The 18,045-nt window shown below is 42.1% G+C and overlaps 1 protein-coding gene across 5 annotated transcripts in view; it reads right to left on the bottom strand.

Annotated features, from left to right (window-relative positions):
* The window catches only part of PLEKHG1 (pleckstrin homology and RhoGEF domain containing G1), a 249,041-nt gene that overhangs the window by 121,249 nt on the left and 109,747 nt on the right, over nucleotides 1-18,045 (bottom strand). The window contains exon 1 of one of the 5 annotated variants that reach the window (XM_086318317.1): nucleotides 1,580-1,941. The exons of the other annotated variants lie outside the window; for them this stretch is intronic. The gene's annotated coding sequence lies outside the window, so the exon portion shown is untranslated. Of the gene's footprint in view, nucleotides 1-1,579; nucleotides 1,942-18,045 lie in introns of those variants that run through there. 5 annotated transcript variants of the gene reach the window in all.

Raw genomic sequence — 18,045 nt, 5'->3', positions numbered from 1 at the left:
GTCATTGCCACAGTGGCGTCATAAGCCTGAACCTCCTTCTGGGATCCATGCAGGTCTTTTAGGAAGGAGGCAGGAAGGGTGTTGGGAGGCAGGGCTGGGAGACTGCAGGAAGGAAGTGCAGATAACACGCAGCTCTGGGGACTCGACAGCGTCTGACCTAGTGGACAGGTTTGCTGACTTTGCAGCCAGGCAACAGCTCCAAGAAGCTGGGCAATGAAGGATGAAAGAGCAGCCTGGAAAAAGAAGGAAGGGCAGAGACATGCATACATTCTTCAGATTCAAGGAAAGATTTTGCCTCATATCATCTATACTGGGTAAGGCAGGTTTAAACAATCATCTTATATTTTCAGATACAAAGGTGCTAGAAGTTATAAGGAAGTATTTCAAATCACAACTAATATTTTATATATCGAGCATAACAATTTAAAAGCTGGGTGCCAGGAGACCTGTTTATTTTGTGATTTAAGATATCACCACTGTGACATTTCCCCAGACAAATGGTAAAACCAACCATTTACTAATGCACAGGCCACTGACAAAGGAGCCTTAATATATATTTGTGTGTTTGTGCTCAGTCATGTCCAACTCTGCGACCCCATGGACGCAGGCCATCAGGCTTGTCAGGCTCCTCTGTCCATGGAATTTTCCAGGCAAGTAGGCAATTTTCCATTGCCTACTCCAAATAAATATACATTTTTAGTCTATTAGAACTTTTTTCTTTGAAAGAAAAAGGCATGAAATTACATTTTCTAAGCTCATGCCATAGAATAAATGTGCTAAACATTAAAGTCAGTTTCATGCCAAGAGGTGTCTTGTGTCCCACTGATGTCCCTTGGGACGATGACCTTCCTCATGAAAGTGAGATATCATGCACTAACACCCTTCTGCCTTGGAGGCTTCATTTACTAAATATCTATATACACTATTTCAAGCTAATCTCCACTGAGAAAGTGTTACCAGCTATAAACTGCCTTGCTACTGTGATATAAACCAAACTGTTAAACAAACAAAAGAGCTAATCTGTTTTTTTTTCTTTTTCAAGGACTATTTTCAAAGTGAAATAACTTTAATGATAAGCAACTTTGTCTTCACAAAGAAGCGTTTAAGCAAAAGACACATTTAAGGCAGATGAAAGCCCTCAAGTCAAGGGGATATTAAATGAAAGGAGTACTTTTTGTTAATCCTGGAGTATTGAATCTAACAAGAGAAACCAAACTATAAATAATCAATTGTTAGACAGAGATAGAGATGTGTGCTCAGTCATGTCTGACTCTTCATGACCCCATAGACTGTAGCCCACCAGGCTCCTCTGTCCATGGAATTTTCCAGGCAAGTATACTGGAGTGGTCTGCCATTTCCTCCAGGGATTGAACCTGCATCTCCTGCACTGGCAGGCGGATTCTTTACCGCTAGCTCCACCTGAGAAGCCTAATCAATAGTTACCAGTACTCAAGTTATCCAACTGAAAATATAATTTCTCATCCTCTGTTGCACAAAAATGTCCATACTGAGGCATAATGGTAAGAACTTTAGCAAACAAACAACAAATTCACAACACTTTGTTCTGGCTCACCCTTACCTTGCCTATCAAGTCGCAGTTCAACTTCTCCATCATATACCAGTTCGCCATGAACACCAACCCAGATAGCCTGGAAGGACACACATCCCGGGGACTCTAAAGTTGTGTTGTTTCAGGAGTTCCTCCATGGGCTCTCTTCTCTGTCCCTGTGATAATCATTAGCTCTGTTTTTCACTCTGTTCTTTTATTAGGATATTTTGGTCTTTACTGTCCAGAGATGATGAAATCAAGGCTTGGTTATTTCTGAACTGAACAATTTTTAGATATCAAGCAAGCAATATGTTACAAATAGTCTTTTGCTTTCAATACTAGATCAGTCCCATCTTTAAGGACACCACGGGAGGACTCGCTGTGCTAAGCACAATGAACTAATTATCCCCCTAAGAATGCAGACTGTTTCCAGACACATTTTTCTCTGGGAGATAACGCACATCTAATCCATTCATAACTAAAGGCATTCAGCACAATCTATACTTTTGAAAATGCTCTTTCAAAAAATGTACTTGAACTTCTAGAAGGGGCTTGGAGACTCTCTTGAAATCCTGCAGCAGTATTTTCCAAAATAGTAATTAAAACAAGAATCTATTATAGTTGCAGAGTGACAACCATGGAGGTTCATAACCTTTATGTGAGCTTGCAAAACCATTTCACATCCTGGCAGAGGAGAGAGGCAGCCCCCTTGGCCAGGCTTCCTATGATAGCTCCAAGAGGATGGAGTGATGGGCAGGGCTCAGCTGGACATCTCCAGTTGCACCCCATCCTGCAGACTCCAAGATAGTGGGTTCAGAGCAATAGTTCTCCAAAGTAATAGTGGTGAGGACATAAGCTTGCCAAGGAGATATGGACAAGATACCCACGGTGGCTATGAATCATTTCTGAGCTCATTCAGAATCTGCGCCCCAGCAGCTACCACCCTTTAAAATCACCACCATCAGTCTTCTTCTTTAATCTGGAGGCTACCTTCAACATCACAGTGGCTGACAGCTGAACCTCTAGGTGTATGATCCGAGAGCAAACGGATTTGTCCAGGGGGAGGCTATTTAATTTCCAGAACTGAAGTGGGGTGGTTAGAGCTTCCTGAACCAATTCTCAAGGACAATCCTAGTTCAGGAAGAAATTTGTAAAAGGCCAAGTACAGAGTCCACTCCAGGAAGGCAGAACTTACTCCTCTCTGTTAACAGAGTTGAAATGGCTTATTACTCTCTAGGTTTTTGTTTGTTTGTTTGTTTTAAACCAAAGAAGGCAATGAGGCTGCCATCTTAGTTATGGTATTACAATGGTCTCAAAACACCCGTCTATTGATGTGTGTCCTGGCGTTTGCCTTTCAGAACTTTGGCACACATAGCAATGACCTGCTGACCATCTCCCTTCACACCTTCTCTCTACATTAATGAAGAGCAGCCACCACTGACTCAGCCTCGTAACCAGGTACCTAGTTAATGCCAGGTTCCATGCTGGGCTCACTGAAGGGACGTGGCTTTGCCTTCTGGAAGCTCCTGTCTGGCAAGACTGCACAAGCATCAGATAAACAATGACAAGCGTGACGAGCATGATGAAGCAACAGCTCAGATGTAACAAGAACTGTGTCCATAACATTTGCTCTATTTTCCTAGACTGGTCTCTCCCACTGTTTTCAAGCTGCCCTTCAAGCAATATGAAAAGCTGATAGTAACTTCACACTGACAGTAACATCAAGCTGATTGAGGCTGCCTGCACTCACATTTCCCTTTCAATCTTAGAGAGCGAGCGCCGTTGGATTCATCTTTCATCTTGTATTTAATTACTTGGTATCCAAGCTGAGTGCCAAACTTGCTGAGAGTTTTTATGCGTCTAAACACTTGCCTAATTCCCAGTTCCCACAGAGGTACGTGAAGTAACTTGTTTATGTTAACAGAACAAAGGAAAGGAAATAGGCCTGTCTGTTAGGCTACAGGGTTAATCTTAATTAGGCCAAGAAACAAGTGTCACAAAATTTACTTTGGTTTATTCTGAATAAAATTTTTCGAGTCCTTTACCAGTATTAGATGAAAGAAAAAAGAAAAAAAAAGAGAGAGAGAGAAAGGAGAAAAAGCCAGCACGTTCATATGAGCTGCTGTAGAAGAGGTGGGATGAAATGGTGGTGGTGGGGGTGGAATTCCCTCACTATCCCCTGTGATCTAGACTCTACTTTAAAGAAGTATTTATTTAAATAAATAAATAATTAATTAAATTTAATTTAAAGTAAAATTGAAAAATAAAATAAAAATTTATGTGAAGGTGATTCCCTGTGGGCAGACTCTCCCCCACCCCCATTTTCCCATTTTTTTCCACCCGCCCTACTCCCTGCTGGCTGGCTTCCAGTTGGGTTTGGCTGACAGTAGACACCAGTATTATGAGCAGGAGGAGAAGGAAAGAGACGCTTTTTTGTCTACGCCCTGGCTGATGAAGCATCTGGGGTTTAGCAGTGGCTACAGCCAAGACACCCTGGTCTCCACGGTTCCAGCTCTCATGGGGCTCTCCTAACTCTTCCTTGTTCCCTGAGCCATCGGAGTCACTGCAGGTTATCCCCGAGAATAGTGGTTCAGGTTTCCTGCCATTGATTCGATCTCTGGGTGCCACGCATTCCTTGCTGGCTCCCATGGCCACACCACAGTCCATGGAGCAGCCCCTTCATTAACCTCTCATTTGAACCAGCCGAGTGAATCTCCAGTTTCCTACCAGGACCCCGCTGATCCAGTTTCATACTGACCCCAGACTCTCTGGTCTGAAAAGCTGATAGCAGTTCAATTTCACGTGCTTAGTTCGCATGTTTGACCACAGCTTTTCACTAGGCGGTTTACTGCTCAATTTTCAGCCCTTTTTTGATTGACTAGCTGCTTGATTCAGGTCACTGGAATAAACAATTAGAACCTATTCTGTGCTAGAAATAGATTTTGAATTTGATATTTACTGATATATTTAACTCAGCAGATATTTATTGAGCAGCTACTATGTGTCAGGCCCTGTATAAGCGCTAAAGACACAACAGTGAAGAAAACATGTAATCACCCCTAACTTTCTGCAGTTTCTTTGTGAGTAGGGGCTAGATGGACGAAAATCCCGTGATAACAGTGTTTCAATACTGGAAAGGTACTTTGAGGTTTTGGATAGCTCAGTTAGTAAAGAATCTGCCTGCAATGCAGGAGATCCCAGTTCGATTCCTGGGTCAGGAAGATCCCCTGGAGAAGGGATAGGCTACCCACTCCAGTATTCTTGGGCTTCCCTTGTGGCTCAGCTGGTAAAGAATCCGCCTGCAATGTGGAAGACTTGGGTTCGATCCCTGGGTTGGGCAGATCTCTTGGAGAAGGAAAAGGCTACCCACTCCAGTATTTTGGCCTGGAGAATTCCATGGACTGTATAGCCCATGGAGTTGCAAAGAGTCGGACATGACTGAGCAACTTTCACTTTTCATTTTCAATCTAACTCCTTATCTGGTGTTTGAATGATCACTTACAAGTATGCCCAGTCTCTGCTCGAAGACTCTTAGTTACTAGACACTGACCCCTGCTCAGATAGTCCATCACACTTTAGGCAAGCTAGTCTTTATTAAAGTTGTCTAATCATCAAAGTATTTTCTCACATGGAGAAGTTCTTCAAGGACCACTACAGGAAAACAAGACAGATCATACCTCACTTCCATCTTGAAGTTCGTTAATTATTTGAGATGCCGTCAGGTCTCCCATTCATACTTGCCTCTTTATTCAAATATTTATTGAATAACTGCCCTAAGTGATTCCTGGAGGCAGGGTTCAAGGGGAGGGGGTGGGGAGTTGCCCCTCGTGCCGTGGGGAGCATGGGACAGTGCTGAACCCCAGGAACGCCTGCTTCAGGTGTCTCAAGATCTTGCTTTCCTGCAGCTTCGACCAAAAGGTTTTCAGGATCTCGAAAAATCCTCATGCCACTTACCATTCTAAAAAATCCTGCAAAGACACCACTTTTAGAGAAAGCCTTTTGGGAAAGAAATGATCTTCTATATCAGGTTTTTAGATGTAGCAATAGCACTCTGTTCTCCAAGGGCACAGAGTGTGGCTGGGGGACAGACACTGAGCCATCGCACGGACCAGTGTTCCCTCTACCTGAGATTGGATTCTGCAGAGAAGGTATGCAGGGGGACCGGCTATGAAACATTTGAAAGCTGAGAGGAAAGAAAGCTGGGGGAAGCCAAGACAGCAGATGAGATCGTCCAGGTCATTTTACTTCCCTTAAGCATAGATGGCTGGTGTACCTGGCATTACGCCCACGGTGACCACTCGACCTAGATTTTTCTCTGGGCAATCTTGTTTGCAAATATCCTACTGCATACCACAGTTAATAACTATGTTTACTGAAACTCTGCCCCCTTATTAAAGAATCTTCTATTTCCTTCTCTACTCTGGGGTGACCCACCTTCTAATCTGCACACATCAGCCTCCGTCTTCGGGGCTTTTCCTTTACCCTCTCCACATACCGGGCAGAGCCACTTGGGCAGTAACCATGACTGTTCTTGTGCAACCACTTGGACGGGGCCCCTCAGAAGGTGTGGTTACAGTAAATCACAACCTAAATGTCCCTGCCCGGCATTTTCATCTAGGTAAAATCAAATGAAAATGAATATCAAAGGAGCCCAAAGGGCAGAAGTGGTCACAAAAGGACAGCCTGGAGGAGGGGTCACCCCACTCCACTGGGGTGCTACTTCTAGGGGGTTTAGGGACTGACTCTGTACAGTTGAGCCTTGAGTACAGCTCAGGACCACTTGTTCACCTATTCCAGGACCCCCAAAGCCAGGGATGACTTTCTGGTACCACTGTAGCTCCAAACATAAGACATCTGCTTAGGAATCTGCACATTCTTTTGTTCTGTTCTGTTCAGTCGCTAAGTGGTGTCTGACGCTTTGAGATCCCCTGGACTGAAGCACGCCAGGCTTCCCTGTCCTTCACTATCTCCCAGAGTTTGGCCCAATTCATGTCCATTGAGTCGGTGATGTTATCTAACCATCTCATCCTCTGCCACCCTCTTCTCCTATTGCCTTCAAACTTTCCCAGCATCAGGGTCTTTTTCAGTGAGTCGACTCTTCGCATCAGGTGGCCAAAGCATTGCAGCTTCAGCTTCAGCATCAGTCCTTCCAATGAATATTCAGTGTTGCTTTCCTTTAGGATTGACTTGTTTGATATCCTTGCTGTCCAAGGGACTCTCACAAGTCTCCACCAGCACCACAATTCCAAAGCATCAGTTCTTCGGCACTCAGCCTTATTATGGTTCAACTCTCACATCTGTGCTTGACTACTGGAAAAACCTTAACTATATTTGTCATTGCTTTCAAGGAGCAAGCATCTTTTAATTTCATGGCTGCAGTCACCATGCATAGTGATTTTGGATAGTAGGACAAAACAAAATGTAACCCCCAATGAAATAAGCCGCTGTGATGTAAAGAATGGACATGTGAGCGCGGGAGGGGAAGAAGAGAGTGGGACGAATTGGGAGATTAGGACTGACACAGATACACTACCATGTGTAAAACAGATAGCTAGTGGCGACCTGCTGTAGAGCACAAGGAGCTCAGTTAGGTACGCTGGGATGCCCTAGATGGATGCGATGGAAGTGGGGTGGGAGGGCGGTCCAAGAGGGAGGGGGATATATGTATACATATAGCTGATCCACTTCATTGTACAGCAGAAACTAATGACACTGTAAAGCAACTGTACTCCAATTAAAAGAAAATGAAGCTTCTCTGAGAATATTCAGGGGTTAGATTTTTGTAAGACTCGGTTACTATCCTAGTGAAGCCATAGTAAAAACCAGCTCCAAAGCTGAACTTTGTTCAATCCAAACCATCATTCACCACTTGTAACATGACGCATGGAGAGGGCACAGACCTGGAGCTGGGATGTGTAGAATTGAAGCTTTCCTAGACAACTGGGTCACCCTGGCAAGTTACTCACTTCTCTGGGTTCCAGGTTCCTTCTGGATTGTGACAACTCTGGAGCCTGTAGCATTCAAGAATGCTTTTGCAAACTATTGTATAGAGAATGGATAAACAAGGTCCTACTGTATAGCATAAGGAACTATATTCAATATCCTGTGATAAATCATAATGGGAACAAAATGAAAAAGAATATATCTGTATGAGTGAGTTTGTAAAGCAAAGTGTATTGCTTTGCTATACAGCAGAAATTAACACAACATTATGAATCAACTACACTTCAATAAAATTAATTAATTTGAAGTTTCCAAATCTTCAAATCGAAGATTCCACACTTTGGGGTGATGGGTTGACACAATGACCCATTTCTGAACTACACGATATTTCTTGGTGGTTTAAATCACTAAGTCATGTCTGACTCTTGTGACCCCCTGGACTATAGACTGCTGGGCTCTTCTCTTTATCAGATTCTCCAGGCAAGAATACTGGAGTGGGTTGCCATTTCCTCCTCCAGGGGATCTTCCTGACCCAGGAATCAAAGCCGGGTCTCCTGAATTGCAGGCAGATTCTTTACCAACTGAGCTACGAGAGAAGCCCAGTATTTCTTGAGGCTCTCATATAACTTGAGGTTCTTAAATATGGTCCCACTATTTTAGTCAGATAACCATGAATGGAAACAAAAACCAGGAGCATATGGCTTTTATAAAGGGAAACTGCTTTAAATTATCTATAATTTCTCATGCAGCAGAACTTATGATAAGACATCTTAACTCATCAGCTATCAACAGAAAGATTCCCCACAAAAATTTTTAACAATATTATCTGACAGTAGACCAATGCCTAGCGTCAAGGTCATGCTTTTTACCTATTCACTGACATTACCTCCACTTTCTGCAAAATTGCATTCTGGAAACCAGGTTAGAACATAGATTACGGAATACCTCATTTTACCACAGGGTATATAATTTGGGGTTGCACTTTACTCCAGGCAAGTACCTGTCCTAATATACTCCCAGAATAGTGGTAACATAAAAGTTGATATCATTGAATAACTGCAAAAATTATGCTCCTATAACCCACAGATAATGGGAGGAATGGCTAGTTCTAAATTACCTAGGGGCTCATTATACTTTAAGTATATGCAATGATGATGATTAGAACAAATTCACTGCAATGGGTGTCCTGCTTGAGCCTCCATGGAAACTGGGTGGTTAAGACTGGGAAAACCTTTATAGTGGTCCCCAACCCAGTTTACTTGTTTTGATTGATGAATGAACTGATTTTCAAGGGGTCTGTTTAATTGGTTCTTAAAGAAAGAATGCTAACAATATCTGAAATTGGGATTCAGCTCTATTTTCAAGTATACATCTCAGATTTTGTGTGGGGAGCAGAGGATAGGGCTGGAGGTGAGAGGTCTGAGGGTAATGAAAGATTTGGTGGCCCTGGGAGAGATGGGGAAGGAAGTGAGGCCTGATAAATAACTATGCAGGCTGGCCTCCCTGTAATAGGGAAGAGCAAATCTGACTCCATATTGGATCTATTTCTTTTACTTTAACCTTTGTATTCTATTACTTTTGCAATGTTTTTAAGTTAAGAATGTTGCATATAGCCTCAAATATACAGAACTGCCCATTCTCAAGGCTCTAGCCTTTAAAGGTATAACACGTTTCCATTCATATGGAGATAAAAAGTTGCAGAACCGAGAATAGCATGCCTTGTTGGAGGTTTATAGGAGTGTTGTGACCTGACCTATGTGAACAGCTGTGATAACAGAGGATTCTGACACCAAGAAGTTTGCAACAACCAACCACAACCCCTCCCCTTTTAGTATAAAAGAAGCCTCAATTTTTAACTCCAGTGGAATGGTTCTTTGGGACACTAGTTCACCATCTTCTCAGTATGCTAGCTCTCTGAATAAAATTGCTATTCCTTGCCCCAACAACTTATCTCTTGATTTACTGGCCTGTTGTCTGGTGAGTAGTATAAGCTTGGACTCAGTAACATCACCCTAGCCAACCAGGCAGCCTGTGAATATCTTAAAGAAGGAAGAGATTGAGAGGTAAAAAGAAAAGAGAGAGAGAGAGAGAGAGAGAAAGAGAGAGAGCATAGCTATAACATCTTAGCTATGAGATTCTATATGAGAGAAGAAAACATAATAAGAAAGGCAGCCCTTTTCCCATAGAGAGAGAGAAGTGAACATCAGCAGCTCGGGGATGGGGTTGGGTGGTCTCCAGGTGAACTCCCAGGGGAGTGTGGAGACCCCAAATATCTCAGGGCAGGGGCCCTGGGAGGGTACATATCCTTGAACAAAGGGCAGTGACAGTACAGGCAGGGAAGTTGGGGAGCCAGGGAAGGACTACCTGGGAGTAGAGGGAAGGGAAGCAAGGTTTGGACCCTGTGTTGATGGGAAGGGACACTGAGCTGGTAAAGTTTAGTCTTTAGTCTTTCGACACTCAGTGGTGTATGACTCTTTGTGACCCCAGAAGCCCACCAGATGCCTCCGTCCGTGGAATTTTCTAGACAAGAATACTGGAGCAGGTTGCCATTTCCTACTCTAGGGGATCTTCCCGACCCAGGAATTGAACCCACATCTCTGTGTCTCCTGCATTGGTAGGTTGATTCTTTACCACTATACTACCTGGGAAGCCCTTATTAGTGTGACCGAACCCAGACCCACAGGGCTACGGAGGCCTGATGTGAGCTCAAGACTCCCCGGGGGGTTGTGGTATAGGCTGAGTAGGCAGAGTGTAACCTGAAGACTTGTTGTTGTCAACACTGGGTTTACATTGTTTGAATTGATAAAAACACATTTAAAAAATCAAGCTATTTCAAAAATAGAAAAAGGAAAAATCAGGATATTTCACATAAAAATACAGATTTTCCTTCTTGGGGAGGATATGCCAAAGAAACAGTAAGCCTTGGTTACCACTAGCCTTGTATTCCCACTCAGCAGCGATGGCTGGAGCTCAGCTTGTTCCCTGCATCCTGACTGTGCACGTCAGGTTGCTGCACCCCCTCCACCACTCCCATCAGTATCACACTCTTCACCAATCGCTCTTTTGCGGGACCTGCCTGACTCTGGAGCCTGAAAGCGTTTGACACTGGGTCACACTCATGGACTCTTGGACACCACACTGTGTACTAGGTTAGCAGCCTTAGAACAACCAGATTACTAGAAATGATGTTTTAAGAACAATTTATTTCTCTTCAATTTGTAAGTCACATAAAACTGAAGCATGAAAGATTAAATATATCACTAGTTGTTTGTTACTTTATACAAGATTAGACAAAAAATAAAGTACCATAAAACCAAAACCATCATGGAAATACTCAGTGTAGTGAGTAAGGGGAAAATGTTTATAGTAGCAGGTGGGAAGAATATTAAAATTGCAGGTCAGGAAATTGGAACTGTCTTCTTCTTCTTCTTCTTTTTTTTTTTTTTTTAAGATAACTGAGTTAAATTTGTTTTACTTTATTTTTGGCCGTGGCTTGTGGCTTGCAGGATCTTAGTTCCCCAACCAGACATTGACCACATGCCTTCAGTAGTGAAAGTACGGAGTCTTAATCATTGGACTGCCTGGAACTGTCTCCACCATTTAATTCCACAAACCTTTAGTTTCGTTTTCCACTCTTACTATTAATTACAGTCATTATTTTACTAGTACTTTCATAAACCTTTAACATATCAATAAATGTTAGAATTTCCTCAGGGTCTCTATGGAAGAATTATGGTGGAAAAGCAGTTGATTTGATAATTCTGCCAAACCAAACACCCAGGTAACACGGTATCAGAGTTTTGGACATTTAAAAATACTGGGACAGCTAGACAAAACCCACAGCCCTAGAAGAATGACACATTGAGTTGTCAGATAATTCTTGAGGGTCCCTTACCCAAACCCTCATCCAAGGATTTGAAGTCAGGATTGGTTTTTGAATTGCTTCTGAAAAGCCAGGATCAACAACAAATGTTAAAATTCACATATCATATCTTAAGCTCATAAAATACTGGTTTTGTTGTACTTTTTAAAAAAATAATAGGACAGAAGTTAAGACTTAGAACTGGAGATCCTGGTCCCATCAAAATAAACAAGACCTGTAAGACTGTTTATAAGCAAGAAAAAGAGAGACATAAGCAGTCCCCCTCATTGGGAAGAGCATTTATTCATTTTGACAAGGAGCATTTAAGAAGATGCCCAGAGGCACTAGTTAATCGTCAGCATTTTTCCTAGAAAGGGGCAAAAACCCATCCTGTACCCCAGCCCACTGCTTCTTTCTTTCTGAACCCTGGAGATAAAAATTTTAATACACAGAAGGTCTTAATAAGGATTTGCGAACATACCAAACCCTTTTGAAGAAGCAACGTCTCTGATATGTGATCTCTTCCCTCACATGTGAGGAGGCGGGAGTTGGGGGAGAGAAGGGTAAGGGGGGATAGAAAAACAAAAGCAACTACTTCCCCCTAATCCTGATGTGGTAGACAAGCAGAAAGCTAAAAGCTTCCCTGAGGGAAAAAGCCCCTCCAGACTGAGGTGGATCAAGCAAGTCTAACAAACTTCAAGCTACTTAACTTGCTGATGTTTCTCTTCATGGGTTTGAGGTGTGTTTATGAGGCCATGTGCTTTCAGCACAGGTGAGCCTAGACATCTGGGGTGAAAGCCAGAGCAGGGTAAGGCCTAGAAAACTGAGACTCAGCCCCAAAGAGGACAGACTTGTACCCACCTGTCTTCTGGGATGCTCCTCTGGAGACCCCATGACAAGTGTTGGAGAGCAGAGGATTCTTTTTCTCCTCTGCATCAGTAAGTCCCCTTCCATGATCTTATTAAAAAAAAAAAAAAGTTCTGCTTTGGAAATGGCAACAGGTGGCCAACAGGTACATGAAAATATGCTCAAGATTGCTAGGGAAATGCAAATCAGAACCACAATAAGATACCACCTGACACATGTCAGAATGGCTATCATCAAAAAGATAACAAGTGACAGTGAGAATGTGGAGAGAAGGGAACCCTTGTACAATGTTGATGGGACTGTAAATTGGTACAGGTATTGTAGAGGTTTCTCAAAATAACTAAACAACATAGAGGTTTCTCAAAATAACTAAAAATTGAACTACCATATGACCCAGCAATTCCACTTCTGAGGAATTATCTGAAGAACATTAAAACACTGATGTGCCAAGATAAAGCAACTGCCAGGCCAGTGAAGCATAGATTGCTGATCCTACTGCCAGAGTTTCTGATTCTGTGGGTCTGGGGTGTGTGTATGCTCAGTCGCTCAGTTGTGTCCGACTTGGGTCTTGGGTGGGGCCTGAGAATATCTAACAAGTCAACAAATGGTGTTGATGCTGCTGGTCTTGGGAACATGTTTTAAGAATCATTGATCTACACCAGAAACTAACACAGCATTGTAAGTCAACTACACATCAATAAAACATTAAAAAAAAGAATCAATGAGCTAGTTAGTAGCTGAGCCAGAATGAGGCTTCTGCTCTCTTCACATCTTCCCGTAAATGGTGGGTACCAGCTGCCCTATAATGGGAGAGACAGAGGGAGGTGGGTCCGCTTGCTCAGGCAGCCCTGAGCACAGGTAGGGAATACAGTCATCCTCCTAATTTAGCTGAAACATCTGGAAGGTTCCTGCTGGCAGGCACATTACACCATGATTCATTATGATACTGGAACTTGGTTCTAACCTTTTGCACCCACCCCCACACATCACCAATCTGAAACAATACAAAGCTGCTCACTGCCGATAATAAATATTATTCTCACCCCGAGCTATTTACCAAAACTTGTGATCTAAAATTTGGCTCTTTCAATGCTAAACATAGCAGGAATTAGCAACAAGCAGGGGTCATGGATAATTGCCAGTATTTATTCTCAGAAGAGAAGGATGATTAGACAATTTCAAAGTTTTCTTTTGTTTGCATTATAAATCAAAAGGAAATTTTTCTGTTTGTTTGTTTAGCTGAGAGGATCCATTGCCTTTCATTAAGATTCCTAATAGAGTGAACTCTTTGGAAAGTAGGGACATTATGTAATGACTGTTTAAACTTGTTACATTTAAAACTGCTTCATTTTCCTACTGTCCTGGGATGTTCTGAGGTTTAAGTGACTTAATGAGTGTAAGGCATGATGGAGCCTGGCACATACTAGATGCTCATAGTGTCAGCTAGCGCTCAACATGACTGCTCCTGGTATTTAAAAGAGCCCAGGGATTGGCCCATTTGCTTGGGTAAGTAGGTGGGGCCAAAGGGCATGACCTGAGTAAGTAGCAGACTTCATCACCAAGTCTCTCTCTTACCCATTAGCAGGCTGATTAGAGACCATGGACCTCAAAGTCATTTACAGAGCATCTACATTTACAAGGTAATTATCTGTTACCCACAAAACCTTATAGTATGTCACGTACTGAGCCAAAGCATCTAATTGGAATACTTGCCTAGGCATTAGAGACCTCAGGAAAATATTCTAGAGAAGAGTTAGGTTAAATTATTTTTTTAATTTTGAAAGAAGTATAAATCCATAAGAAGTTGCCGAAAAAACGTACAAGGAGTTCTCCTGTATCATTCACCCAGTGTCCCCCAGTGCCAACAACTTGCATCACTGCTGTTCGGCAGCGAGACCAGGATGCTGACATCGGGCCAGTCCACGGAGCACACCCAAATGTCATCAGTTTTGAGGACAGTTACACTTTAGTTGTGAAGGACATAAGAACACAGAAAGAGGTGTGAAGGCGATGAACACAATCACTCTCACCTGATGTTACTCTGAAATTTGCCTTTGCATGTACTAGCTGTGAGAAAAAGATAAATGTTAAGCTCATAAACTGTATAAATTATGACTCTTCCTGAAAAAAAAACTTAAATTTCTTTTCAGAGACTGAGCTTAACAACTGTAATCAGATTAAACTGTTTTCCAAATCATTTCTAGATATGAGCATTTATGGGTGATGGGCTTCCCTGGTGGCTCAGCAGTAAAGACTCCACCTGCCAAGTAGGAGACAGGGGAGACCTGGGTTTGATCCTTGGGTTGGGAAGATCCCTGGGAGAAGGAAATGGCAACCCACCCCAATATTCTTGCCTGGGAAATCCCATGGACAGAGGAGCCTGGCGGGCTACAGTCCCTGGGGTCACAAAATAGTCAGACACCACTTAGTGACTAAACGAAAACAACAGACGACAATGGGTGAAGCCATTTAGTCCCTTTTAAAGTGACAGGTAAACTCAAGACTTGGACACAAATCCTAACCCTGCCCAAACATACATCCTCTGTACAACGGCTTTAAGAGGGTAAATGAGGAACTTTAGTACTTTCTATATTGCCTGGCTTTGAATAATTGGATTTTGTTACATTTCTCCATACTGTGTTCACTATAAATTAGTCTTCTTTTTCCTTGAGCATACTCTATTTTCTTATATATGTATTTGGAGCTATTAAAATGGAATATTTCAATTAGCTGGAATAGGGTATTTGAATAATATATAGTCAGGTTATGGAGTCAAACCATTAATAAGCCAACAACTTCCTTAACTATCAACTATCTTTCAAAATTGATAGTAACACAAGGTAGTTACTGGTCAGTTACAACTGACAACATTTGCTCTTTATCTGAAATATAAAAAATAAAATAAAAATAACTAAAAATAAAAAGAGAAAAAGCATCAGTAGCCCACCAGAAGAACAAAATGTCTTCAAAATTTCTGAAGAAGCAGATTCTCCAGGTCTGTCAAAAAGGACTAGAACTACTTTTTTTTTTTTAACTTTTTATATTATACTGAGGTATACCCAGTTAACAATACTGTGATAATTTCAGGTGGATAGCAAAGGGATACTTATACATGTATCCATTTTCCTCCAAACTCCCCACTCCCCCCACCCCATCCAAGCTGCCACATAACACTGAGCAGAGTTCCCTGTGCTACACATAGGACACACTTTAAACATAGCAATGTGTCCATGTCAATCCCAAACTCCCCAACTATCCCCTCCCATTCCTTCCTCCTTGGTAACCCTAAGTTCAGAGAACTACTTTCTTGAGTGGGTAACAACGTGATGACATTTTAAATCCTTCACCCTAAAAAAGCGTCTTTGGTATTAGAAAACAAAACACAGCATTTTCCCTTTGACGATCAGAGCTGTCTGTGTCAATCTCCCCCGACTGAGGCCAGCCAGAGTAAATAGATGTTTCAATGGGTGGAGAAGTCACACTGGCCTCCACTGGTACACAAAGAGCTGACAACCCCTGCTGGGGCCATCTGAATTCTAAATGACCAAGCAGAACTATTGTAGAAGGCTCCTCCCTTCTAGGGCCAGCCTTGGGCAAGATTTTGAAATATGAGGAAGCTTGTCCTGGACCACACTGGGCATCTCCCCATCCCTAGGCACCCTGACTTACATCCCAGTTGAGTGTCCTGAAATCTCCCCACTCCCTGGTCCAACCCTGCCCACCCAGGACTCCTTCCTTCAAGGGCTGGGGCCCTAAGCTCAGCCCCCCTCAAAGATTCTGAGGATGCTGAGACATCGATCAAATAACCTGCCCAAAGCACACAGCTAGAGAGCTAGAGGCCTGATTTCAAGTTTGGTGCTCTTTCTATTGCCTACAGCACGTTAAATTGTTCTCTGGCCTAAGTGATTAAAAATTTACTATTTTATTCATATTTTTAAGCTCGAGAATTGACAAATTGTAATGATCTTTATTCTTTCAGAATCAAATTATCACAGACATTTTGTTTCAGCTCCTGGAGGAATTTTTATTTATTTATTTTGTTGAGCTTTTTATTTTGTATTGGGGTGTAGCCGATTAACAGTGTGGTAACAGTTTTAGGTGAATAGTGAAGGAACAGCCACACATGTATATGTATCCATTCTCCCCCAAACTCCCTCCCATCCTGGAGGAATTTTTAAATGCTTTAAACTGTTAGTATATTAAAAGGATTTCTGATACTAACATGGTTCCCAAACAATCTTTAGCAAAATTTAGCACAGTTTATATCCATACACAAACACACACACACACATATAAAATTGGAACCCATCAAAATAATTAAAATCTTTTTTTCATTGGCCATAGCATAATTTTTGCATCTTTTCTTGGTAATTCAAAAGTAATTTTATTCTTGGAAATACAACAGTCTTATGGATCGCAAGTAAAGAGACAATCACTTCTGTAGCAGCTTCCAAGTTTGATTTCTGAAACATCACCCACAGACTCCATCTCAACATACAAAGAATACTCACCTGAGACCTTTGTCCCTTGTACTGCACAGATGATTTCTTATATCCCTGGACTTAAAAAGCACTTGTAAAATGATGCTCATGTATCGGTGATTTATTTTTCAAATCCTGGTTAGCTAAAGACTCTTTTTGTGCATTTTGCATAGAGATGCTGTTGTTCAGAAACAAATCCACACAGTGAGATCCAACGGAGCTGAGGAAAGATAGACCCTGGACTCAACACTGGTGCTGCCCCAAGAAAAGAGAGGTGTGTGTGCCTTGGTGTGATGTGTGTGTAACTAGATAGTCAAAGTGTTTAGTGCAAGATTAAGAAGTGTCTAAATTCCATCCTCTGATTTCAAATGAAAACTGCAGATTTTCCCCCAGAACTGGCAGCCTGCCATCACCACAGGGCTTAAAGCAGCTCAGGGCTTTGGGGAGAGGAGGGAAGAGACTTCACACACGGAGCGCTCACTGCCTGCGGCATCACCTTCGGTCTCCTGGTTTTAGCCTGAATTCCACTGCCAGACTCCCTAGACTTTCAACTTAAGCTAGCAAAGAAATAATTAAAAAGATATATGGGCTTTTAAAAATATTTACAGAGGAAAGACATTCTAAAATATTCTCTGTGATCTGAATTCTCCCTCATCACAATCTTGATATATAGCAGAGGCTCTATTTTAGGCTAATACTAGTTTTCTGCAGTCTTTGCATAACTTACATAAACATATCCCAGATTCGTTTGACTGGCTATGAAAGTGGTCAAGAAAATGATAAAATAACATTTTTTTAAGGTGAAGGTTCTATATTTGAATTCTTTTTTTTTTTTAATTTTAATTTTTTGGCTACACCATAGTGTGGCATGTGGGGATCTTAGTTCCCTGACCAGGGACTGAACAGGTGCCCCCAACATCGGGAGCACAGAATCTTAACCACTAGACCACCAAGAAAGTCCCCTGAATTCTTATTTTAACGTTTCTTCCCCACTTTCTTCCACACCACAGTGACTTCAATAAGCACCTTGGGTCACTTTATAGATATTCTCACACAAAATCTCCTCCATTCAAGAGGGTCACATTGTATTTTCAAAAAAACTTCAGATGGAGTTTCTCATGGAAACTCTCAAGTCGGACATCTGCAAAATAGCAATCATGGATATTTGTGCCTTTGCATTTGTTCAGCATCACAATGAACACTTGCTAGTCCTTATAAGAATTACAAGGTCTCATCTGGTCCCTGAAACTCAAGTGTCCCCATTTCAAAGCTGGGCAGTTTGAGGCTTAGGCAAGCTATGTAACAAGTTCAAAGTGACTCAAGTGGAAATACAAGAGCCAGGA

Source organism: Bos grunniens, chromosome 9 (genome assembly GCF_055505025.1).
Source record: "Bos grunniens cultivar Pamir isolate PY7600 chromosome 9, Bosgru_T2T1.0, whole genome shotgun sequence".
Lineage (NCBI taxonomy): Eukaryota > Metazoa > Chordata > Mammalia > Artiodactyla > Bovidae > Bos > Bos grunniens.
The sequence above is the reverse complement of the archived record's forward strand: the minus strand, read 5'-3'. Positions and strand labels throughout refer to the sequence as shown.